Genomic DNA, 21,480 nt, shown 5'->3' with positions numbered 1-21,480 from the left:
CCGCACATTCTATCTCTATCTACATATAGATATATATATATCTATCTATATCATATCTCGATATTCCTCTCTCCATTACTGTTATATCTAGATATACTATATCTATATGTATATATATATCTCATCTATATCTCTTCATATCTCATATTACTCTCTATCTCTCTCTCTCTATTCTCTCTCTTCTATTATTTCTCTCTTATCTATATGTATCTATATATATGATCTATATATACTATATTCTATATATATATATAATACTATCTCTCGCGTCTTATATCATTTGTAATCTCTACTATATCTATCATATATCTCTCTCATCATATCTCTCTATATCTCTATATCGCTCTCTCAGTATATATATATCTATGTTGTGGTGTGTGTCTTGTGTTGTGTTTGTGGTGTGTTTGTGTGTTTTGTGTGTGTGTGTGTTGTGTGTGTTTGTGTGTAACTGTATGTATGTATGTGTCTATGTATATCTAGTCTGTCTGTCATACTGGATATGTAGTATAGTCTCTCTCTATTGTATAATTGTGTGTGTGTGTGTGGCGTGTGTGTATGTGTGGTGTTGGGTGCGTGTGTGTGGTTTGTATGGTGGTGTTTGGTGTGTGGTTTGTTTGTGTGTGTCGTAAAGAGAGGTTGTGTGATGGTGACTAATACGAGAAAAATATCAGATTTCCTCCTTTCAGCACAAAACTGCTTTCGTATTTCTTTATTATTTGGTACTTCTGCACCAAATATGATGCTCAAAATAATTTGCAATAAACTTTCACTTCTTTCTCGTTTTTTTTTGTACTAGTAAACGAATAAGAACTAAATTATCAGAAAACATTTTATATATTCTAAAAGAAAGAAAATAACACATATTTTTAAGTTACTATTATTGACTTTTTTTTTTTGTTTCATGTGAATAATTATAAAAAGTGACATTTTTTTTCTCTAAATGATATTCATCTGATAGTTTTTCTAGGCACACTAGCTTCGACGTTTAGGTTAGAAGGTTGTATTCTAATATACATTTGACAAAACATAAAGTAGCTATGCTAGCATAAGAATAATGATCCTCCCCCACAGATTTCAAATACAGAATACCTCACAAACTCCTTCTTCTGTCTCCAGTCCACCAATGCCGTGTAGAAAGAGTGTCTGTCTTTAGGAACCTTTTTTTTTTCTGTGTTCTGAGCATAAGCCCGCTGCTGGTTAGCCGTCCTTCATCTCAGACAAGCGAAGAGGGACAAGAACGGCTAAGTGCACTGACGACAGGCAAGTAGAAATCAACAGTGTGTGAGTGACCAGTCCTCAGATGCCCAGTCAGAAGCAGGATGAACAACGGTGCAGCTCAGCGAGAATGCACCTCACAAGTGCCACTGGGGAGGAGCAGGTGGGTGTGGTTGTTTCTTGCTTTTTCTTCCTCTACACAGGATATATCACTCTGTTATGGTAAGATCGCTTTTTTTTCTTTCTTTCTTTCTTTTGTGGGTTGCAAGTGGTCTGTATACCCTAGATTTTTTTATTGGGAATCAAATTCAGTTAACAGGGATACTATAAATATTATTTCATCCTTAAAGAGTATTTGATGGAAAGAAGAGACTAAAGAATTTATAAACTTAAGCAGTACAGCAATTGTTGATATGCCCATCACTCATGCAACTGATCGCAGACATTAAACAGTGATATCATGTTAGTTCCCAGTGACTTCACACATTTTTTGTACCCTCCTTATTGGTTTATGAACAAAAAAAAAAAAACACAACCACAGAGTGAAATTTAATTACTCATAGAATTTGTTCATTTTAATTGTCACTTTTCACTTCTTCCTCTCCTGTCTTGCTGTCTTCCTTCATAACTTCTCTGAGGAATCCTTGAGCATCTTTTCACAGCAGCCCAGTTCCACAACGGTTTCATTGGCTTTAGGATTGTTCAGTCATGATATCAGCGTGTATAAAAAATGGGTATATATTTCTTTAAAAAGCAAACTATGAGACTTCTTTTGATCAAACACGATATTAACATTCTTCTTACAATTAAAATGGGGATTTGAATAGAAATACAGCTTTATGTGGGAGCACGTCAGTGTGAAAATGGATTACATAAGTAGATTTTTATATTTTGTGGGCTCTCTCTCTCTCCCTCTTTGTTGTTAATGTCATCAAAAATTTTGTATCACGTATAAAACATTTTCCAAAAGCAATAATAATCTCTTTACAGATATTCGCTCTAAAAAAGCCTTAATTATTAAAGATAAGGAAATTAGATGTATTTAGGGTGAGTCATACAAAGACCTTATAAATCCCTCTCATTTTCATTTAGTGTTTCTTGTCTTTCTTGCCTTCACTTTCTACAAATCTTTCTTCCTTTCTTTTATTTATTTTTCTTCCTTTCTTTCTACTCTTTTCTTCCTTTCTTTCTTTATTTTTCTTCTTTTCTTTCTTGCCTTTCTTCTTTTTCTTTCTGTGAATTCATTTCTTATACTTCTCACATTCGGTTTGCTCTCTTCAGGTGCAACCAGAATACCACAGAATAGAAGGTCCCAGATTCAGAGTGTCGGCCGAGGAGCCCGACAGCCAGATATGTGGGTTAAATCTGATGATATCAGTAAAATCTATTGCAGGAAATGGAGGGAGGGAGTAGTGATGAGAAGACAGAAAGACGATAGCAGAAGGATGAAAAGGTACGAAGGATGGTAACAGATAGTGATAAACCGAAGAAGAGAAGGAAAAGGATAGTCCGAGTGGTGGTTCCCAGGAGGATATGAGGAACGTAAGTATAGTCTTCTTTTTCTTCTTCTTCTTTTTTGTGAAAGGAAGTCATAGTCTCCTTGTCTTTTTCTTCCTTCTTCTTCTTTATCTTCTTCATCCTCATTTTTTTTCTTTTCCAAACCATGATTCAGTTTTATGGGCTTTCAAGCAAAATATCATTGATACATAGTACCTCAGGTCTATGCCTGTGGCTAGTTTATATGAAGATCTGAAAGATTGATAATGTTTTGAGCTTATAAGCTATTGCATTTAATGTCATTAGGATATGTATTTACAATTTATTTACCCAGCATTCTTCCCTTTAGTCATATTTTCATTTCCATAAATGATATGCAAGAGGTTTTCTGTTCTATTTTACCAGCATTTAAATCAGTTGAATTTCATAAAGGGGGGGGGGGAAGATTAGAAAAACTTTAAGCCAGTTTCGCCTCGATGTACATTTAATCCTTAGATTTTGTCTCCTTGTCAACAGGATTTATAGGACCTAAGAACCGGAGTTGGCGTGCATTAACATCCCACTCTCACGTAATGCTGCACGGCGCTCCTCTTGCTAAGAACATCATAACGCGCCTAGTACCTCCTGTACATGCGGCAGAAGAAGATACGGATAGGCGGTGCAAGGACATTCCTACCTCATTTTCTCAACTCTTTCTTTGAGGGAACTTGACTTCGAGCAGAACAAAGATGTTCTCAAGCAGGAAGATGTGTAGGTGTGACTCGTGTGTATAATTTGTATGGATGATGTTCATGTTCTTAGAAGTTTGGGAAAGAAGAGTGATGGGAAGTTTGTGAAGTGGCAGGGAAACAGGTTGAAATCTTATATATGATTCACATTTTAAAAGAGATTCAGAGGTTTAGAATCACTGAAAGGCTATACTATTACAAGAAAAATATTATATTCTAAGAAATCTAATCAAGAGAGAGGGAAAACATTTTTTGTAGTTTTGGTAGAAAAGTAGATTTTACTTCATGTCTTGTCATGCATACATTTTGTTTACTCATTAAAATGTATGCTATTTCATAACATTCTTATCAGAATAATACTTTTTAGGATAAAGTCTTTATGATAAATTTTAGAAATTTGTCATGATTACGAATTGTTTTTTCATCATTTACCAGATTCTTTTTGATAACCTACCAAGGCGGTAAACCTCAGGAAGTTAATGATTGGCGATCTTGTTATTGGCGGTCGAAGTTTTTTTGAAAACCTGTGCACAAAACTCTCACACTTGCCTCACTTGACAGAGTTAGGGATTCAATATTATTTGCACCCCTGAAATGACAGTGGCCTCTCAAGAATCAGGTCCTCTGCTGTGTGGAACTAAATTTAAAGGGTTCAGAAAAGATAAACAAAAAACGACATCACTTGTTAGGATATAGCCAGAGCGCAAGCACTCAATATGCTCGCATCTCCGGGCACGGATCACAGGAAAGGTTGCTGAAAAATTGTGGATTTCCATAGAGAATCTTTCAGCTGTCAGCACTGGGCCTTCAACTGTAAACTCCGACTCACTCCTGTTTGAATCGAGAGCAGATCTCTTTGACCGCATCAAGCAGCTGATCCGACGGTGAAGGGCCCCCACGCTGTGCGGCCCGACCTGCGCATGAGGGATGAGAGAATTCAACCTCAAGAACTTCTGGCTCTTTAACCCCCAGACGGAGGACTTGCTTCACTCTTCGGTTTCTTTCCCCCGCACCATTTAACAACATAACACGGCTGTATTTTGTGGTTTCAGGACATGACCGGAGGAGCCTGCACGTTTTCCATGCTCACTCGCGCAGCAAAAGGTAACGGAGTTTTTGATCTGTTTGAGTATGTGTTTTGGATTTTTTTCTTCTTTTCTCTATTCATTTCTTTTTCTTGGTCCTTTTTAGGGTATAGTCCTACCATAGCGATGCAGAATAAGGTACCTCCTCGTCCTGCCAACTAGTTTTGTTTTATTTATTAGGGGATGTAATGATAAGACCTTTTTTTTAGCATACATTAATGACCCAGAATAAATGTTTTCAGTTAAATCCATATGCCATTCCTTCCTTTCAATTCTGACATAAAGAACCTATATAATAATTTTATGTTGAAAGTAATGTAGACCTTAATGATAGCATTATCGTTAGCATGGGAGAAAAAAAATAGAATAAAAATAGCTATATATTATTAAATTTCTTGTAATAACTAACAGTTTTTAGGAATTCCATTCAGATTCTTCCAAATGACTTAGCACAGATGTAGTATATATATTAGATGGATGGATGATGGATGGATAGATAGATACATAATAGATAGATAGATAGATAGATAGATAGATAGATGGATGGATGGAAGGATGGATGGATGATTGATGGATGGATGATTGGATGGATGGATGGATGGATGGTGGATGGATAGATTAGATAGATACGATAGATGTAGATAGATAGATGTATAGATAGATAGATGTAATATATATTTATGTATATATATATGTATGTATATATATATGTATGTATAATATATGATGTGTGTAACATATATATGTATAATATATATATTATATATATATTATATATATATATATATATTATATATATATAAATATATATATATAATATATATTATATATACATACTCAATATATAAGATACCTAGATATGTGTGGTTGTGTGGTGTGTTGTGTGTGTATATATATATATATATAATATTATATCTGTATTTATATATATAATCTATATATATATATATATTATATATATACTATATCTACTATCTATATATATATATTATATATGTATATATTAATGTATATCTTTATATATCTATATATATTTTTATATAAATATATATATCTATATAATGTATATATTATATATCTATCTATATATATATTATAATGGGTGTATATATATATTTCGTTCACACATTTCAATATTATATAATATTATATATAATATATCTATCGAGTCTTCTCTATATTATATATCTATATTATCTATATAAATATATAGATATATATAATATCATATATATATAATATCTATTATATATATCTATCTCTAAATATATCTACTATATAATTATATCTCATCTATTATATCTCTATATATATTATCCTATATATAATCTATATATATTCTATATATATATATATTAATGTATATCTATATATATCTCTAGATATATATATTAATGTATCTATATATATATCTATATATATATATATATCTCTATATATATAATATCTATATATATATCTTATATAGAGATATATATTATATATATCTCTATCTATATATATAATCTTTTTCTTTTTTTTCTCTTTTTTGAAGTTAAAACTGTTTTTTTGTTCATTTAGGAGAGTTATATTTGCAATTGAAGTCAAGTCTTTACAATAGAGCAGAAGGTCCCAAGATGGATATAGGAATTTAGATATCTAAGGCAAAAAAAAATTCATTTCAGATGGGATGTTTACTCAAAATGGTTAAACAGGGTAGAGAACATCCATATTTATTTTGGTGTCTTTAATTGTTAGATAACTTTTTAGGACTGCTAAAGTAAAATATCTTTCTGATTTTTTAATTATGTTTTTGTTATATTTGTATAAACAACCGTGGATCATTAGAGTCATGTTTTTGTAAAGTATATGTCAATTCATCCAGAAGATATTTGTTTAGGCTCCATTTATTCACATTCAATCTTTACTTTTCTTTTTGTATGAAGTTTCTTGGTGATGGTGAAGTAAGTGAATATTATTTTGGAGTTGAAGGTGCATTGATAACAAGTGAGGTTCATTGAAACATCTTTGGGCCCAACGGAAAACTGGGTTCATCTCCAAATTCATTCATACAATATATTTTTCTTTTTCCTGCTTATATATTTTCTTATTTCATGCATCTTAGTATACACCTCTTTGGCTATGTATATGCTGTTTGTCACATTTTCTAACCTTATAAAGGTTAACAACCACTGGTTCTTCTATAACTGATGTTCAACTGACTGAATTACTAGGAACTCAAGTTTATCAGCAGTCCTAGGTAAGGCTGTTGTTTTTTTGGAATTTGTCTGCTAAATTAGAAAATAAATAGCATGGATTTCATGCTTCGTAGATAGACAGCCTTGGGTTATCACAAGAGGTTGGAGCTGGTCCATCATTTTCCTATTTGGTGGTGCAAAGGGTAGGAACTGTGGAGTTTAAGAGGAGTTCAGGGGAATATTATCAGGAGTTTCAAGGTGGAGTGTCTGGAATCATTATTAGATTTTTTATATTTGTTGAATCCTGTTGTTTTTGGCAGAGTGGATAATCCAGTTTGTTCCTAGAGTCAAAGGAGCCAGAAAGTTAGTGGTGTCCCTGTATCTACTTGGTCTTGTATGAGGGTCTCTGTGATAGCATTTTTGGGTATGGTCTTTGCATTTACCATGTTATATTTGCTATTGTATTGTTTTTTTTGTGTTGTTGTTGTTTTTTGCCAAGCGTGAAAGCAAGAACTTCCAGCAATATAATATCTGTTTTATTTAGATCTTAAGATTTTCTAATACCAATATGTCCTTCTCTTTATATATGAGGAGGCACAAAATTTATTGTTTCCATCTTTCTGTAATTATCAATATGGGCATTATTTGTATATAACCCTTGCATCAGTATTCTAGAAAAACACAAACATGTACCTGAAATTTCACATTGGCTATATTACCAAGCATGAGTTCAGATATGAAGGATATCTAAGCTTGATTTACTGCATCAGGATTTACATGCATGCTTATTATGAAAATCATGAAACATGCTCTGTGTTGTCCATATTTTTGTGGCCAGTAACTGCTGTGTTTATTTATATAAGCTTTGTGTGTTTCCAGAATACTGATTCAATAGCCAAGAAGTCCTCTTTCTAAATCAAAACGGGAAATTTGAATGGCAGTATTTTTGGGGACATAATTTTATGTTTGGACATGGAGTGTATTTTTATTTGGACATAGTCTTTTATATTTGGATATATGTATTTTTACATAATATTAAACCATGCATTGCAATGAATCAGGATGTTTTTTTGTTTGTGTTTTTTACATGTGAAAAAATTCCACTTGCTTCTACTATGATCTAATAATATACAGGGCCTTTCACATAGTAAGTCTTTACAACTTACATTAGTAAATGCTAGTTCGTGGGAGCAAAGTTATATAAACTGATTTCAGAAGTTTTGTTTCTATGCTCTGTTCTCTCAAACAGTTGTATTTTGTCCTCCACAGCTGAAAAAACTGCAAGCCAACTTGTACGACGGTGTTCAGTGGACTTGGTGAGCACGCATGGTGGAAAGCCTGTGGAAAGCCCAGCTCACGGTGCTATATCTGAGAAGAATAATTTTGGCTGCGACCTGGTTTCTTTGGTCGCTGAGGTAGGACTTCAGGCGCTGTCGGGCTGCTGTTGTACTTGTGATTGTGTATTGTTTACTTCTTGTCTCTGTTGTTTCATTTTTGTTGCTACAATGTTGTCTGAGTATGAATTTATTTTTTTTCTCTCTTCATTACTTTTAGTTTATTTTGTTCATTTTCAGCTCGGTGGATGTTAAGAAATGGAACTTTATTTTTCTACACGGTACCTGTTAATCGATATTTCGGTTGTTTTGCAGGCACACATGTTTGTAGCCAGCTGCTGCCGAATCTTGTAAATCTGACATTTCTGGGACTTTAAGGTAATTTTATTTTAATTTCTTATAATGTCTGTAATATTTCCAAGTCCCAGCACAAGCCTGCCAACAAAAATATTGTCTTTGTCTGCCTTTTGATTCATGACTTGGCCTGGTGTTCTAATAACAGGATAGAGGGTGAGCATTTCCTTACATTACAGGCCAGGTAAGTTCTAGAGGAAGCGATGAGCGGTTAGGACATGGGCATTCCAGCTCCGCCCATACAGCACCTAGAACACCTCAATCTGACAGTGTGATTAGTAACCGCCGCCTGAGAGTCCTGCTGAGGCCACACGCCAGCCCTCGCACCCCCACTTAGTGGGGGAGCTAGAGTGGCTGCCTGATGCGACCTTACCTCCATTCGGGAGACTACCCACTGCCAGATCTGAGGGTCAACATCAGCTTTTGAGAGTTTGTTTGGATAGTGGGTTTTCTGGTGATGGGGGTCGTATGTGATGTTGATAATTGTCCCTCTTGATAGTTTTTTTCCTATTTTTTTTATCCACCACCTCAGACCTGTGTTGTCATTTGAAGTTCTTATGAGTGTATATACATCATGCGAGATTACTGCCATGTATAATGTATAAGGCTATGAGAGAATTTGCAGAAAAGGGGATAATTTACTGGCAAGTAACTTTTATAGGGATTTAGAAACTAAACTTGATTGTAGATATACATTAACTATAATTGAATTTCATGAAGACACGTTTTCTATCAGAATGATGACCTTAACTTGATGCCAAATAGTCACAAATATTAGAAAAGCATGAAAGAATTCAAGGTACTCTACTCACTAAAATTTCATTTTTTCAGAAGTCTGGTTTCAATGTATCAACCACTGTAACATTAGACACCGTGCGTTGTTACTATGCACGAGAACTCTATACGGTGCATTGGACGCCTCTGGCCACATGGGGGCTGCTACCATGGAGGAGTACAACTGGACACATCTCAGGACCTTGTACGAGAGCATAAATTTTAGACACAAAGTTAATCCTGGGTAACAAATGAGCGGGTAAAAGTAGATGTTTAAAGCAAGGATAAGGACTTTGTGAGCTAATTTGAAGACCTCGTGAACCTTATATCTTAATGTATAGGTAAGCATAATATCTGTTTGGTATATATGTATATGCTTTTTATTGATATCAAAACAATGAAAAGTGAGTTGGATGATTTGAATGAATGGACTTTTCTGGTCATTTTATTTATCAATTTTATTTTTGTAAAGGCACCTTCCTTTCCCCACCACATTTCCTGCATTGCAATATGTGTATCCATGAATATACGGTTATATTTGCATGCCTTCTCATGCATACAGGATCAGATTGCTGTTGTATCTGAGTGTAAAGATAATTCTGACATATAATAATGTTACTGTCTCTTACGATATGAAAGTATTTTGTATTGAGCTGGCATGCAATAGACGTTATGCACAAGAATTTAGGAATTTCTGAGGATAACTTAGGAAAATATTCATTGGATATTTTTTTTAAGATGTATCAAAAAAGTTGAGTACCTGTATTGGAAACAAACAGATGTTCAAAATTTTCTTTCTTATGTCCTCAGAAGAAGTTTAGTTTATGTTGTTTTTCTTTCATAACATTTTTTCCATTTTAATGTATTCTATCTTTTTTAATTTATTTATATATTTATTCTTGTGTACAGAAACTAATGACTGTTGGACAATTAAGAGAGATGTTTTTGGTACTACCTTTTTGAAAAAAAAATATTGTTTGTTTGTGGGCTTTGTTTATCATTTCCCATGTTAGGTTAGTTGTCTGTCTGAGCAGCTGCCGTTTGCACTAATAAAGCCGCGAAAGTTGTCTGACAATAATTTCGTACAGTGTCTTCTACGAATTGAGCTGTGGATATACAACAGATCCGCAGATTTTTATGGCTGTTTTTAATTACTTCTTAACAAGTTTTTTTTTTTTTTCTTCTTCTTTTTTGTTTTTTTTCTTTTCTTTTTTCTTTTTTCTTCTCTTCTCTTCTCTTCTCTCCATTCTTGAATTAACACTGGATTGGACTTGGTTTCAGCACTGAGAGATAGTAACGGCTGTGGAATACCATATATACGGTACTAGATGTTCTGCTATATTACCTTTTTTTTTTTTTTAGATTTAATTCCATTAATTTTGCCATTCATGCTCTATTGAACAACATAAAGTTTCAAATGCAGTATTAATTACATGATATAGAATGCACTTCATTCTGCATATAAGAGATACATATTCAAATGAGGAGTAATTATTAAGTTGAATGTAAAATCTTTAGACTGTTGTGGTCTCCTCGGACCATTGTATCCTGGCAGCTGTTAGTAACATGCCCTTGAATAACTATTGCTCGAGATTCAATCAAGTATATCTTATTTGGTTTCCATATTTGTGTCATTGTGAAAACAGATGCCTGGTTTTATAAAACGAATGCGAGCATGTGTGATTGAGAAGGAAGGAAGAGAAGGCAGAGGAAAGCTTATTCTGCTGTTTATTTAAGACTTATTAAAGTGTATAGGAACATGCAGTGGTAAAAAAAACTTTTTGTTTTGGTGCTAAAAAATTAACTTGTTTGCATTCTCCTATAACCCATTGGTGTTGTGTACTATTCACCTGCCCGCTGTTGAGTTTGTTATATTACGTTTGTTTTACACATTAATGGCACCATCAAGTGGCTTAATCACCAAGTTAATTACTAGGCCCATCTGATCTTGGGTTGCTCCTCTTTAACCCTTCCGTGAATTTTGGTAAAAAATACATTCTGTTTTTGTTATTTATGTATTATTATCATTATTATCAAAGTATGATTCTTTATTAATTATAATTATCATTATTAGGTTATAGTATTAACAATACTGATAGTACTAAACAAGAGGTTAATACGTAATGAGGTCAGATTGGCCTAGATATTCAAGCATTGGTACTGATGTTTCGGAAGTCTGTGTATGCAATAAATCAGTAAGTATGGACAGTATGCTTAACTCCTTGTGTCCTGGTTCGTAGAGTTCGGTCATTAATGTAAATGGTTCATTTATTCATTGTTATTATAGTTATCATCATTATTGTTATTGTTCTTACTTTTCATTTTAATTACTACTCACTACTACTACTTCTACTTCTACTTCTACTTATACTTCTACTTCTACTTCTACTACTACTACTACGGCTACTTTTTATTTTCATTTTTCTCCATCTTTTTGGGTGAGGTTGACACATGTAAAAGAAGACTTGACATATACCATTTTCAGTAACACATAATATTAACACTCTTGCCCTTGAATGTTAAATTATCGACATTTTTACAGTGTCTCAAAGTGCAATTTTGAATAGATTTTACAGTTTTTTGAAGTGAAAGAAATATGTCCCAAAACTCAAATACGGCCGACTGAAAATGGCTTTATCCATTGTGTGTTTGTGCCCGTGCTCATATTGTGAAAGAGTTGTTGTGAGTCCTGTTTTGATACCATTTGAATTGTGTACTAGTATTCAGATCTTTTTATTGTGTGGTGTTGTATTTTTTTTTTCTTCTTCTTCTTCTTCTTTTCTTTCTCAGTAACTAAAAACATTTTGCGAGGCACAAAGGCAATACACTTGATTTTTTTCTTTTCTTTTCTTTCGTAACTCATTCTGATGGTGAAATCCCCACACTATATCGACCACAGCAGGGTGTTGTGTGGCAGTTGGCCATATTTGAGTGAAAAATTAGGAGTGTGGTAAACACATATTTACCCCTGTTTTCCTATGAAGGCTAGAAAAAGGCTTAAGTCTTACGTATAGATCTGCTTTCCTCAGTGACTGAGTTGGCCCAACCAGCCAACCTGCTGTTTAGAAGCAACAAAGAACAGGAGCAGTGCTGTATTTTAGGCTGTAACCACTCTGTGATTGTCCATCTGTCCGTGGTTTGGGTTAGAAATAACTGTAGCATTTTTAGGGAATAATGTTTGATTTTATCTGTTGTTGAGCATGTATTAACGTTTTGTATAATTTATTTTATTCTGTCTTTTTCTTGGGAGGGGAAATTTTTCATTGAGGGATTTTGGCTAATTTTGTAAATAATGATTTCACAAGTAACAGTATTAAGATATAGTATTTAATCTCCTCCATATGTGTAACAATATGAATTCAACACTGAATCCAAGTAATTGTTAGGCAGGTGAGTTTCCCTTTCAGAAATAGAATGTTTTTATATGGAGTTCATTCAGTGTGAGACAAGCCTATAACATTGCAAAACTGTATGGCCTTTGTTCATTCTTAATTATATAGCAGTGCATTCCATGTAAACTGAATCTTTCTCCTTCATATATTTCCATATTTTGTATATTCGCAGTTTTCAGTTGTCATGTCTATCCTAACTACTAATGGATCCGTACAAGAATGCGTTAGGCCGACTCTTAATCTTTTAGTTAGGCTGCATATTATTTTTATAATTGTCATCAACACTCTTTTATTATTATTCTTATTATCATTAGTCTTATTTTATTATTATTATATTACTTATCATCATCATCCTTATCATTATTATCATAATCACTAAATTCCTACTTTTGTCATTACATGTGTTTATTATGATGTTGGCTTATTTACGTCTGCAAAAATAGCAAGTCATTTAATTTACAAATACAAAGCTTTATCCTTTCCACATAACAACTGGTGCTTAGTCCAGTCATACTACATTTTGACTTGTGTTTCTGCTGCTCTCTCTCTCTCTCTCTCTCTCTCTCTCCTCCCTCTCCCCGTCTCTCTCTCTCATCCGGTTCAAGCATCACTCCTCTCTCTCATCGCCCTCTCCATCTCTCTCCTCTCTCTCTCCTCTTCTCCTCTCCTCTTCCCTCTTTTCCTCTCTCTCTCTCTCTCTTCCTCTTATCTCCTCATCTCTCGTTCCTCTATCTCATCTCTTCTTCCTCTATCTCTCTCTCTCTCTTCCCTCTATCTCTCTCTCTCTTTCCTCTATCTCTCTCTCTCTCTTTCCTCTTCCTTCTCTCCTCTCTTCCTCGTCCTCTCTCTCTCTCCTCCACTTCCGTCGTTCTCTTCCTCTTCCTCTCGCTCTCTTCCTCTTCCCTCCCTTCTCTCGCCTCTTCCTCTCCCTCTTCCCTCTTCCTCCCCTCTCTCCCTCTATCCTCTCCCCTCTCTCCTTCTTCCTCTCCCTCTTCCTCTTTTCTCTTCGTCCCTTCTCCCTCTTCCTCTTTCCTCTCTCCCTCCCATTTCACTCAAAAAAAAGATTTATTGAAATTCTAATGTCTTTACATGTCTATATCTCTATCTCTCTTTTTCCCTCTCCTCTCCCTCTCCTCTTCTTCTCCTTCTCTCTGTCCTCACTTATTTCCAAATCCTTCACTCTCTCCCCCTTATTCTGCTTGCTCCTGTCCCTTCTTGCTTCCCTCTTTTTAATTATTTTTAAAATTTAGTTTCCTAAATATCAAATAAATGAATACTAAGGAATAACATTTTATCTACATATCTGCTGCAAATTCTACCAAAAATCAAATTATATTTTCTCTAATGTTTCTGTTGTTATAAAAAATTGGGGAGTGTAATTTTTTTTTCTGTAAAAGACTTGTGTGTATTTGGTACAGGTTTTCTCTAAATATCTATAATTACCACACATTTATTTATATTTTATAAACTGTTATCGGAACTGCTTTAGACACACATAAATTTGATATTTCTTAAAATACAGAAGTATCTCAAAATTTGTTACATAGATTTGGGAATATGAAAAAAAATTATGTGTTATATATTCATAATGTCATTTGAATGCCATTACAACCTGAAATGCTAAAAAAGGACATTTTTTTCAATAAAGCTTTCAATATTTAATGTTTAATGTTTCGTATTCCTTTCCAATTTACAAATAGCATTAACCTTGTACTGACTTTTTTGAAAAAAAAAGATGCCCACAAAAATTAAAGAATCTTGAAGTAAATTTCCAAATGCTCATTATTGAAATGAAAAGAAAATATTCATTTAGTGCATATACTTTTTACATATCGCATCATTAAGGGCAAGGTCGCATTAGCATCTTATGAAAAGGCAAGAGCATTTTATCACCGCCAACCTTTGTAACGTGCCACACTCCCGGATGCAGACTTCATGCTCCAGATTTTTGATGTACATTTAGTTGCGACTATATGTACTTAAATTTGCAGGTGTGACATCACACTGAATTCACTAGTTCGTCCGAGAACCAGTCCTGTCCTCATTTTGCTCTATTTTGTTCGTTACCATTCGAAATATCTGCTTTGTTATTGAATATATAAACAGCATCACATTTATTAAAACATACTGAACAATTACTATTCAAGATCTGCTCTTCTGAATATATTATTGTTCATACTGGTTGTATTTATAAAATCGACCTGCATGCAGTGGAAACATGGATTGTACTTGCATTGTAACTGCTATGTGCAAGCAATTTTAATATTACAGAATTATATTATCTCCAAATCATAATCGAATAAAATTCTTATATATTTCAAAATCTGGTACGGCATCAGCCTCTGCATTGTTATTATAATTATAACGATATCTAACAGAAAATAATCACCAAGTTCCCATGTTTCAATCATTTATTTGCCTATGGGAAAAAAAAAAATTTTCTTCATCTGTCTCCTGAATCGAAATACGTGATACCAAATGAACAACAGCAAAACAAATCTGTATTTTATTACAGATCCCTCTTTTAGAAAATCACATAACACTGTAGTTGTTCATGTCTGTCTAATTGTCACTGTTTAGTCTTTTTATATATTTCTGGTTATGAAAATGAATTTAAATATCTGGCATTAACAACAGTTTTAGCACATACAAAACTGCATTTACCTCACACTAGTTGCGAAGAACTGCGAAAACATTAGGCATACAATCATAACAAGCTACTTACAAAAGAGTATGAAAGTGAACATACTCATGAATTGATGCAATTCATGTTCTCCTTTCTATAGTCAATAAACAGCAGCCAACTTACAATGCGAGCCCATGTTATATTACATAATACACCTTGATTTCTGAGATGTTACTTTCCTCTGCTGTGTGTGGGGGATGCTTATTACACAGTCCATGTGATCTGCTTTCCTCCTTGCAGGCCATGAGCTTCTCCAAGTAATTCTCTCGATCGTTCTGTGCGGGTATGGCTAAATAAATCCTTTGAGCAAATTAATGAAGTAATATTGTAGTCTAAACAAATAACAAAACAAACAGATAGATACATACATGTACACACTCAAACTCTCACATGAGCACCCAATGCACTCACCACCACACACAAATGCACTCACACACTGACACGTGAGTTCACACTCACGTCACACTCACACTCAACTCACTCACACTCACCTCACACTCCACTCCTACCACTCACACTCACTACTCCCAATCACACGCACACTCACACTCACACCTCACACTCACACTCACACTCTTCTCTCTCCTCTCTCTCTCTCTCTCTCGTCTCTCTCTCGTCTCTCTCCTCTCTTTCTCTCTTTCTCTCTTTTCCTCTTCTCCTCTGTCCTTCTCTCTCCTCCTCCTACTCTTTCCTCTGTCCAGCCCTCCCTCGCCACACCTCTTTCTCTCTTTCCTTTCTCCTCGTTCCTCGCTCTTTCTCGCTTGCACACAACACACACACCCTCACTCACGTCACTCACATCCACTCCTCAATCACACCACTCACTCCTCAATCAATCACATCACTAAACTCCAATACTCATCACTCACTCTCTCTCTCTCATCTCTCTCTCTCTTCTCTCTCCGATCCTCTCTCTCGCTTTCACTCTCACTCTCACTCTCACTCTCACTCTCTCACTCACTCACTCACTCACTCACTCACTCACTCACACATCTCACTCACTCACTCACTCACTCCACTCACTCTCTCCGCACCGGCACACTACACACAGCACACACACCCAACACACCACACACACACACACACACACCAACAACACACACACACATTCACTCACACACAAACACTGCAATTAATGTCTATTACCTGACACTCTGGGACAGTGATGGAAACAAGGATATTCGTCAGGCGAGAGCAGCCGAGGCATAGGGTCCTCATGCTGTCGTCTGTGAGGCGCGCACAGCCATCACTCGAAGCTCCGAGTACTGTGACGCACTCCCCCTCCGACAAGGTGCTGGATCCCTACGTCTGTGAAACTGTTGAGATTGGGGCCATGGTTAATGAAAGTGTGTATTGATGTATATGTTTTCACGTGCTTCTTTTTTTCTTTCTCTTTCTCTCTTTCTCCTTTTCTCTCATCCCAATTTCTTGTTTCTTTCTCCCTCTAACATTCCCTCTCTCTCTCTCTCTTCCTCCAATCTCATATCTCTCTCTTCGCTCTCCTCTCTCATCCATCTCTCTCTCTCTCTCTCTTTCCTCCCCACCGGTTTCTCATCTTCTCTTCCTCCCTCTCTCATCGCTCTCTCTCTCTCTCTCTCTCCTCTCTCTTCTCTCTTTCTCTTCTCACTTCCTCTCTCTCTTTCTCTCTCTCGTCGCTCTCTCTTCTCTCTAATCTCTCTCTACTCTCTATCTCTCTCTCTCTCCTACTCTCTCTCTCCATCTTTTCTCTCCTCTCTCTCTCTCTCTCTCTCTCTATTCTCTTCTCTCTTTCTCCACGTCTTCCTCGATCTTTCTCTCTTCTCTCTCCTTCTCCTCTCTCTCCTCTCTCCTCTCTCATCTCTTCTCTCCTCTCGTCTTCTCTCTCTCTCTCCTCTCTATCTCTCATCTCCTCCATCTCTCTCTCTCTCTCCTCTCTCTCTCTCATCTCCTCTCTCTCTCTCATCCCTCTCTCTCTCTCTCCTCTCTCTCTCTCTCTCCTTCTCTCTCTCTCCTCTCTCTCTCTTCCTCTCTCTCTCTCATCCTCTCTCGTCCTCTCTAAAGTCCCTCCTCTCGTCTCCTCCTCTCTCTCTCTCCCCTCTCTCTCATCTATCTCCTCCTCCCTCTCCTTCCCTCTCTCTTTTCTCTCTCTACCTTCCCTCTCTTCTTTCTCTCATCTCCTCCCTCCTCTTTCTCTCTCTCCTTCCCTCTCTCTTCTCTCTTCCTTCCCTCTTCGTCTCTCTCTCATCCTTCCTCCTTCTTTCCACCTCCTCTCTCTCTCTCTCTCCCTCTCTCTCTCGTCTCTCTTCTCTCTCTCCTCTCTCTCTCTTCTCTCTCGTCTCTCTCTCTCTATCTCTCCTCTCTCTCGTCACAACTCACTCCCTCTCTCCTCTCACACTACCTTACCTCCCTCTCTCTCCACTCTCCTCCCTCTCCTCTACTCACTCTCACGCCTTCTCTCATTCTCTCTTCACTCTCACTCGTCACTCTCACTCCCTCTCTATCTGCTCTCTCTTTCTCTCTCTCTATCTCTCTCGGTCTATCTCTCTCTCTAGCCCTCTCTCTATGTCTCTCTCTCTATGTCTCTCTCTCTCCCCCTCTCTCTCCTCACTACCTCTCTCTCTCGTCCCACTCTCCCCTCTCTCTCCTCTCTCTCCTCATCTCTCATCTCGTCTCTTCCTCCCTCTCTCTCCCATCGTCTCTTTCTCTCTCTCTTCTCTCTCTCTCCGTTCTCTCTCTCTCATCTCTTCTCTCTGTCCTTCCTCCTCTCTTTCTCTCTCTCCTTCCCTCTCTCTCTCATCTCTCATCCTTCCCTCTCTCTCTCATCTCTCTCTCCTTCCCTCTCTCTCTCTCCTCTCCTCTCTCTCCTTCTCTCTCTCGCGCTCTCAGGTCTCTCTCTCTTCTCTCTCTCCTTCTCATCTCTCCTCTCTCCTTCTCTCTCATCGTCTCTCTCTCTCTCGGCTCAATCTCGTCTTCGTCTCTTCTCTCTCTCTCTCTCTCTCTCTCTCACAACTCACTCCCTCTCTCTCTCACTCTCCACTCTCGCCCCCTCTCTCTCCCTCCTCTTCTCCTCCCCTCTCTCTCCCCTCTCTCTCGTCTCTCTCCCTCTCTCACTCTCGTTCTCTCTCTCTCTCTCTCTCTTCCTCTCCCTCCCTCTCTCTCTCCTCCCTCCCTCTCCTCTCATTCCTCCCTCCCTCTCTCTCTTCCTTCCCTCCCCTCCTCTTGCCTCCCTCCCTTCTCTCTCCTTCCTCTCCCCTCGACCTCCCTCTCTTCTCTCTCTCTCCCTCCTCTTCTCTCGCTTCTCTCTCTCTTCTCCTCGCCTCCTCTCCTCTCTCCTCTCTTCTCCCTCATCTCTCTCTCTCTCTCTCCCTCTCTCATCACCTTCACTCTCTCTCTTTCTTTCTCTCCCCCTCCTCTCCTCCTCCCCCTCCCTCCTCTCCCCCTCGCCTCTCTCCCCCCTCCCTCTCCTCCCCCGCCCTCTCATACTCCTCCCTCTCTCCCCCCTCCTCTCTCAACCCTCCCTCTCTCCCCCTCCTCTCTCCCCCCTCCCTCTCTCCCTCTCCCTGTCCCTCTCACCTCTCCCCCTCCCTTTGTGTGTGTGTGGTGTGTGTTGTGTGGTGTGTGTGTGTGTGTTTGTGTGTATTGTTGTGTGTGTGTGTATTGTTGTTGTGTGTGTATTTCTGTGGTGTGTATTGTGGGTGTGTGTGTATTGTGTGTGTGTGTATTGTGTATTGTGTGTGTTGTGTATTGTGCGTGTGTGTGTGTGGTGTAGTGTGATTGGTGCGTGTGTGTGGTGTGTGTGTGTGTAGTTGGTGTATGTGGTGTGGTGTGTGTGTGTGTGTGTGCTGTGTGTGGGTGTGCTGTGTGTGTGTGGGAAGTTTGTGTGTGTGCTGTGTTTGTGTGTGCTGTGTCTGTGTCTGTGTCTGTGTCTGTGTGTGTGTGGTGTGTCTGTGTGTGTCCTGTTCTTGTGATTGTGTGTGTGTGTGTGGTCTGTGTGGTGTGGGGTCTGTGTTGTGTGTGTGGTGTCGTGTGTATGTGTGTGTCTTGTGTATGTGTGACTATGTGTGGTGTGTGTGTGTGTGGTGTGTGTGTGTGTGTGTGTGTGTGTGGTGTGTATGTGTGTGGAGTGTGTGTGGGTAAATGTGTGAGTGTGAGTGTTGAGTATAAGTGTTGTGCCTGGTCTCTCCATCCGTCCCTTCATCGCCACTTGCCCTCCCTCCCCCCTCTCCTTCTCTCCTCCTCTCTCTCCTATACCCTTCCCTCTCTCCTTTCTCTTTCCCCCTCTTCTTCTCTCTCTATCGTTTCTCTCTTTTTTCTCTCTATCTTCTCTCTCTATCATCTCTCTCTATCTATCTATCTCCCCCTCTTTCCTCCTTCCCCCCCCTCCCTTCTCCTCCCCTCCCTCCCCTCTCCCTCTCCTCCCCTCTCTCTCTTCTCTCCTCTCTCTCTCCTTCTTCTCCCCCCTCTCGCTCCTTCTCTCCTCTCTCTTCATTCTCTCCTTCTCTCCCCTACCTCTCTCTCACACACACACACACACACACACACTGTGTGTTGGTCTGTGTCTGTGTCTGTGTCTGTGTCTGTGTCTGTGGTGTGTGTGGTTGTGGTGTGTGTGGTGTTGTGTGTGGTGTGTGGGGTGTGTTGTGTGTGTGTAGTGTGGTGTCTTGTGTGTGTGTGTGTCCCCTTCCTTCCTTTCTTCCATTTCTTTTCCTTCCCTTCCGACCGACCGCCGACCGACCCGCCGACCGCCGACAACGACCGACCGAAGACCGAGCCGACCAACCGAACCATCCGTCCGTCTCTCATCCCGCCGTCGGCCTTCGCCCTCGCTTTCTCGCTTCCCTCCCTCACTCATTCTCTCACCCTAACACTCCACGTCTCTTACTCTTCTGTTCTCTCACTGTCATTCTCACCCACATTCTCATATTCGTGTCACTGTCACGCCTACCCACTCCCACCATCTCATTCTCCCTCTCTCTCCCTCTTTCACCCTCACTGCCCACTACCACTCTTGGTTTCGCGACGGCCCCTGCGCCCACCCCCTCTCCACTCCCATTCACACGCCACTGACTTTCACGTCCCTCTCTCACTCTCACTCTCACCCCTACTCATTATCCCACTTTCACTCTCACGACCCATCCTCACCTCACTCTTGCTCTTACTCGCACGCCTTACTCTAACTTCCTAGTCTTACTCTAACTCTCATTTTTCACTTCTCAGCTCCATTCCTACTCCCACTTCCGCATTCGCGTCGTCTCTCTCTTTTTCTCTGCTTCCTCCATTCAATTTTCTGTCTCTCCTTTCCTTTCCTTACTCGTTCCTCCTGCCCTTCTTTCCTAGCTTTCCTTCCCCTCCTTTTCTTATCTTTCTTTCAGCTCTCGTTTTTTCCATCGTTTCCTCCCTTCTTCACCTTTTGCCCCTTTTCCCTTCTTTCTTTCACTGATCATGATATTTCTTCCATCCCCTCTCTTTTATCATCTGGTCTATGTATTCTCCTTTATTCACTCTCATTCCTTTTGCATATCATTCCTTTTCTCATTAACTGTTCACATTTTTCTCTCTCTTCCACAAAATGTAATATTATAGTGTAAACATGCTATCAAATTCAACTTTTATGGAAAGCAAAGACTATTTTAACATCTCATATATCTCTTTTCAAATACTGATATCTTTCTAATTCATGTAGTAAAACCTTAATTTTTTTTTCAACTTTTACTCTCTTTCTCCACTTTTTTCAACGTGAAACATCTATATTCTAAAATTTCCAAAAGCGTCATTCGAAATGCCCCCACAGGCACCTGCGTTCTAGCAATGTTTGAGGCAGACAAGGTGTGTCCCAGGTGCTATTGCATGCGAGCGTGGTTGGTGATGTGGTATTAGGATGGTGAGCTCTTGGAGGAAATGGACAACCACCAACTAAAAACGAACACCCAGAACGATCCGTCACCTCTCTCTAAAAGAGTAGGCCATTGAAGGGTAATGAATTCACACCGGGTTTTGGCCTTACGCCCATTCTAATGAGGGCTGAACAATAATGGGAGGGGAGGATTCAAAATCTTGATGAGCCTTTATATGCCTTCATAGAGTGGTACCCTTGAGGTATTCTCTCTCTACTGTCTTAAAATTGGTAAAAATATGAGCATAATCTGTTCCTTACAGTATTCTGCCAAAAAATGTGTATGAAGAGTGTGCTACAGACTTATTAGCATTCACACAATCGACTCACAGTATGCTGAGACGTGGTTTATCACGGACTATTGGT

General features: G+C 38.2%; 1 protein-coding gene across 2 annotated transcripts in view; it reads right to left on the bottom strand.

Annotated features, from left to right (window-relative positions):
• The window catches only part of LOC119580081 (protein AMN1 homolog), a 30,145-nt gene that overhangs the window by 6,079 nt on the left and 2,586 nt on the right, over positions 1–21,480 (bottom strand). The window lies entirely within an intron of this gene.

Source organism: Penaeus monodon, chromosome 13, assembly GCF_015228065.2.
Source record: "Penaeus monodon isolate SGIC_2016 chromosome 13, NSTDA_Pmon_1, whole genome shotgun sequence".
Lineage (NCBI taxonomy): Eukaryota > Metazoa > Arthropoda > Malacostraca > Decapoda > Penaeidae > Penaeus > Penaeus monodon.
Note: the sequence above shows the minus strand (reverse complement) of the source record. Positions and strands in the feature narration are given on the sequence as shown.